This window comes from Pinus tabuliformis, chromosome 9, assembly GCF_031772625.1.
Source record: "Pinus tabuliformis cultivar Carrire ecotype Pingquan chromosome 9, CPIR1, whole genome shotgun sequence".
NCBI classification, from domain to species: Eukaryota; Viridiplantae; Streptophyta; class Pinopsida; order Pinales; family Pinaceae; genus Pinus; species Pinus tabuliformis.
Window position 1 is genome coordinate 1208496201 of NC_142307.1, and position 6106 is coordinate 1208502306.

Sequence of the window (6106 nt, forward strand, 5' to 3'; positions counted from 1 at the left end):
TGGAACTTAAAGAATTAAGTAATTATTCATGATTAAATTGGGATTTTATATAAATTAATTGATTATTTATTAATGTTAATTTCATTTTATAATTTTATAGTAATTTTTAATAGATTTTTGTTAAAGATAATTATTTGAGCTATTATTGTATCAAGATTTTTGTTGTGTCTTTTATTATTATATTTTAATCCACTTTAAACATGCTCAAAATATGTTTTCATCTTCATTTGTGGAGATTATCTACTTGCATATTCAAAAAGTTTTGATGTAGTTTTTGCCTTGAAAAATGATTATTGTGATTGTAATGGTGAGAAATTATTCTATAAACAGTGTTAAGTGTTATTTAGAATAAATGAGAAATTCTTTTTGAATATATAAGACTAATCTTTGAGAGAATAGATATATATTCCCTAATTATCACATAAACAAGGGGTTAATCTTGCATTTAGTGCTTTATCTCTGTAGAGTTTCGCTAAACAAAGGGAATACCTCCTCCTGCGTGACTTCGATTGTCCCTCCCTCTTACAGGATTGCAAAGCATTAAGAATTGAATCTTCTTTATTTTAAAGATGTAGTCTTGTCGAATATACCAAAAACATAGTAGGATTCTTTCATTATTGACAAAATCAAGCACATGTGCAAGGGAAGTATTCATCTATGGATGGTTAACAAGTTCATTAATAACTACAAGCAAACGCTTCAAACTATGTATTTAATGATCTCTAGTCATCATCTAAAGAGTTCAAGAATCAAATCAATTCCAACCTAAGTTCTAAGTATATGGTAAACCTCTACTCTAGAGGTTCTATTATTGTAAAATTTCACAACTATGGAAGTTGTGGCAAGGTCTCAAAGGAGGGACTTTCTTTTTGGGGCAAAACTAACCTTTTTTCAAAAGATAGTTTCTATAATTGAATCCATCTTCAATATCCATTTCTTCAACCCCACTCTGTCGGATTTGAATATTGAATCCCCCCTACTTATTTTGGGATGAGATGATCTTTCAAAAGCCAACATAAATATATTGGGGACTTACAACAATATACAAACTAAGCAAGGAAGGGTATACACACGTGTTAGAATTTGAATTGAAGTTGACTTGAGCAAAGGTATAACAATGCATATTTAATTAAATATTGGTGATTTTAACAACCACGTCCATTAGATTAAAATAATGATACTTTATGTGTATCTATATGCAAAGACAAAATACTTGAAAGGCACCTTCCCAACAACAAAGGTCATTATAAGAAAAATGGAAAAATAACAAGTTGATGGGTGGTATGATTGAATGAAGAATCAAAGGGCAAGAAAGAAGAGACATCCAAGTTTAGTTCTAATAAAAGATTTTATGGCCCCTTCCAAGGAGTGCGTTATTAAGAGGGACACAAACATGATCATGGAGTCTGTGCTAAAGTCTTATGGGAGAAATAGGAAGCATGTGAATGAGATATTATGGATTTCAAAAGAGAAATCATGTTATTCAATCCAATAGAAGCAAGGGGATTGGTGCTACTTGAGACTCCATAAGCTCTAAATCAATTGGTGAAAGCAAGAAGTCTAAAAGATAAATGCAAAGAAAGGAATATCCATCTATGTACAAATCTACAATAAATAAATTCAAAATTATACAGTGTTTCCATATAGACAATGTTAGGTCCCTATAACACTAGTGATTCCCCCATTACTAGTGTCATTGTGGCCCTTACTGTTATTGTTGTGCCCTTATTGTCCCCATATTGTTATTATTGTGCCCCATAGAAGCCCACTATTGTTATTTTTGTGCCCTTATATTATTATTGTTATGTTGACTTTGATTATATTGTGACCCCTTAGACTCCTATATATAGAAATGAGGCTTTGTCATTTGTATCATCCAATAATTGTTCTTTTGTGTAATGTAAAGGAGGTTGCCCCCTCGAAGAGGCTGATTTCTAAGTTGTTGATCTATCTTTTCTATCTTTTTGTGAGTTGGTTTCATAACAGACAACCTAGGTTCGAACCCTAAAAAGTGTAGGGTCTTTGTGAGTGTTTGTGAGGGAATGTGTTTGACATCACATAATTGGATTCCCTTCATCATCAAAGAGACATGTGTCCCAAAATTCAATTTGGTTTAAGTGGATGTTAATATGATACATTGTATATTTTCTGAGGGTAGTAGCACAATTGGAAAAAAGCATGTTGGCAAGCCCTTGTGTATCCAAGCGATCGAAAGTTCAATCCCCCAGACATATCTCACCAATTGAACTTAAAAAAAATATGATACATTGTATATTGCAAAGCCATTAAGTTAAGTAATGACCTTGGCTAACCCAAATATTTAATTAGAATTTAAGCTCAAACACAACATTAGAAATGAAACCTTCACTCTAGATCTAAGGATATAGGGGTCAACATTGGATATTGGATACAAGACAAGGTGATCAAATGTATCTCTTGGACTAGCATTTTTTACAAAGGAATACAAATTTTAATGCTTATATTAACATGTATGTATAATATAATAATGAAATAGTCACTCTTTAGTTCATGGATAAAAGTGTTGGTGTGGAAGGAAATCTCGAGGGATGTGTCACTATAGTCATAAAAATTGCATTTATTGTGGCACATGGAGAACTTATTAATTGGGTGTAGCTTTAAAAATGGATAGGAGTGTTATCCTCCCCACCTAACTGCAATTCCTACAAATGACATATTTAGTGATTAATGAGTATATTGTTGTAATAATTTTGAACCCTGTGTTAAGAAATCCCTATGCAATCCAATTTAACTTAGGTACCATCCTCAAAATGAGGAGAAGTCATTTGTGGGTTTCCTTAGAATGTGTATTTCAAGGAAGAATGTGTACTTTGTCGATATGTTGAAAGGTTTTACGGTCTTTGTGTTTTAGTGTACCATGTCATGTTTGGCATTGAGCGTTGGGTGTGTTGGAAGCCAACTCTTGGTAAACTCAAATACACTTGTCCTAAGGAGGGAGTTGGGGTTTTAAGGTTCTCTAGTTGTAAAAGCTTTCAAAGTCAATGTTTTTCATCCTCTTCTTGCATATTGCAGCCTCAAGGCCATTCGATGAGTTGGTGGTCATGCTTAAGGTTTTCATCCTATTCTTGCATTGTGCTTAAGGTTGATTGGTACCTTGTTTCATGAATTATGATCAACTTTGGGTCCTCTTTCAGTAGACACCTCCTAGCCACAGTATTAAAGGCAACATATTGGTTTCCTTTACTAATTTTAGCTTGTAATAAATTTAGATGTAATGGTTGTCACACGCGTTCATATACAACTACCTCATAACAAAGCTAACACAAGCACTTCTACCCATGCCTACATCACATCACAGAGGAGGAATCAATCAATATTATTCAATATCCCGCATTCGAGTATCCCTCCTTTGAGGATTCAATCCAACATTTATGGAGATCAGGTCATCCATTTACAATAACTAGCTTTGCCATATAGCATGTTCATATTCCTATTGTCATGGCCGAAAGTACCACCGACATATATCTTATGCAATACGAATAAATAATTAGAACGCCTCAATGGATGCAATTCATCCTATAATGCATAATGCATATATTAGATAACCTGAACCATAGGCTCTACCGTTTCAAAACAAAATCATTTATCATACATAATCAATAATCCGTCTGCCACAGTTGCATGACACGTTAACATGTATATCTTAGGGATTATGCACAATTAATCAGAAGCGCAGCATTGGATGCATAGCACAAATAACTTGTACCATAGTTTATACAGTCGAGCCTTAACCATAGTTAACAAATTTGCATAGCGGCTCAAGCACGACTATTCACTATCTTAACAAAAGACAGGTTAACACCAATTCTACATAAGATCCACATACTGTGACTGTAATTAGAATTTCATTTATGTGCATCCATAAAATCATCTCATTAACGCCACATGCAGTGCATTTAAAACTCAAGCAAATTCTCTCATATGCTAAGGAATTTATAACATAGAGGGTAAGAAACCAACATACAGAACAATCCACGCAAGTGAGTCAAACTAGATCAAAAGAGAGAACGACACTTGGAAAACAGAGCACCGCTACCCAACCTAGAAATGACTCTTCAGTTCACCACCGAGTCGAGGTTCTTGCCATGGATCAACCGCCTCCAATTGATCTATGCAATGGGTATTTAATACCTTCTTTCATGATATGGTTTCCATTAGCGGTGTCTCACTTTTATGGATCTTTTTATCCATTTGTGTAGGCTTATCTCATAAAAGCTCACCTTTCTCTCCCATGAGGATTTTCCTCATAGAAGATTGCCTTTCTCTCCCGCACAACTTTTATGTTTTTCTCAATGGATATTTATCTCCAATCCATCCAACTTATCTAGAATTAAATCGAGAAGCTTTACCATGAAAGAATTATCCTTTCCCATTCACCAATGTGATTTGGCAAGAATCTCATCTCTTGGTGTCTCGCTTTTCCAAGTGATTAATTTATTAATAATGTATTTACTTTTTATATTACACATCATACCTAGCTTTTCTCAGCTTAGGTTTGCAAAGTTTGACACACAAGGGAGGGGTGTTACATTTTGGATCCCTCTCTTTCCTTAAGATCCCTCCAACTGCAGCTAGAGTTCTTAGATGACTGTAAGGAGGAAGCCCCTATTGGAAAGGGACAGACAGTTTGAAGGTGTCTATCTTGTTGGTAATTCCTATATCGAAAAGTTGTATTTTCATAGTCCAGGGGTTGGGAATACACAATTCCCATCCACTTGAGCTCAATTTTATCTCGCAAAACTTCATTGGGATCTACCTAAACACATATGCAAACATAGGTGAAAATGCCTTTCAAAAGTCTTTCCCTGTCTACTTTGACGAATCTTCCAATAAAATTGCCCACTTTTTCTAAGAGATCTAGATGGGTAAAGTGAATGGGAAAACTGGGAATCTTACCCATACTAGAGTAGTCATTGGCAACATAGTGAGAGGATTGAAGTTGGGAAACCATGGCTTCACTAGAAGACCAACTCATCCCCAAAACCATGGACCTTGGTCAAGGATTTTTTTCTTATCCTCAAGACATTTGAAGATCACCACAAAAAAACATGGGTCTACATCCACCCAAACCGGCATTCATCCAATCCTATCATAATCGAACAGAAAAACGCTACTTTTTCAATAGAAAATGGGGAATAAAAGTATCACCCAAGGATAATGACCATCGCATCAAGTGCTCAATCATAAGGGAGGAGCAATAATTTGACAATCACACGTCCTTGATTTCTGTTGATTTAACTCTGAACACTCACGTAATATTCTCTTGCTTGGCGAATTAAACACCACTGCATGGAATGGACGAGGATTGAGCCGAACCCTGGATGAAGCCCACTTCATTCTCATCTAAACACAAAACTATATATACGTCAAAGCTATTACAATAGATTCTGACTGTCAACACCTCGAGGTTCTGTTTATATGTGGCTACCTTTTATGGTTACTATTGAATGTGTGATTGGCAATAGTAATGGCAACTTAGGGCTGCCAAATTTCCTTCGATTCCCTCACTACATCCTAACGCAAATAGTTGTTCAATGCCTTGGTTGTCTTTCAAAACTGGTAGGCAGCGTCTTCTTTGATATTTCTCGATGGTTTTAATTCCACTACAATCACAACTTTCATTTACATAAACTTCTTGTTTTCGCACGAGCGACGATTGTTCCAAGGTGAAATGTCACTTGGATGGTTTCAATGTTGTTGACCCATCATAACTAACTAACGGATATGCCCATTACAATTTTATACCACCCCATTATCAATATCAATTATGCATGGGAACCAATTAAAGCAACTTTTCACATTAATTTTATATGAGCATGAGAACATGTGTTAACAAGCAGCCCATAAAGCCTCATTTTGAATGCCATAGTCACTTAGAAGGAATTCCTCTTGTAGTAGCATCCTCCCTACTAAACTTTGCTAGTGCTAACATTAGAACCACCATTACAACAAGATATCTTTCTAGTGTTGAAAACACCATTATAGTAAGATACCTCAAGAGAGACAGAAAATTTAAAAAGTATGATAGTAATACGTATCCAGAAGATGGTATTGAAACTAGTAATTG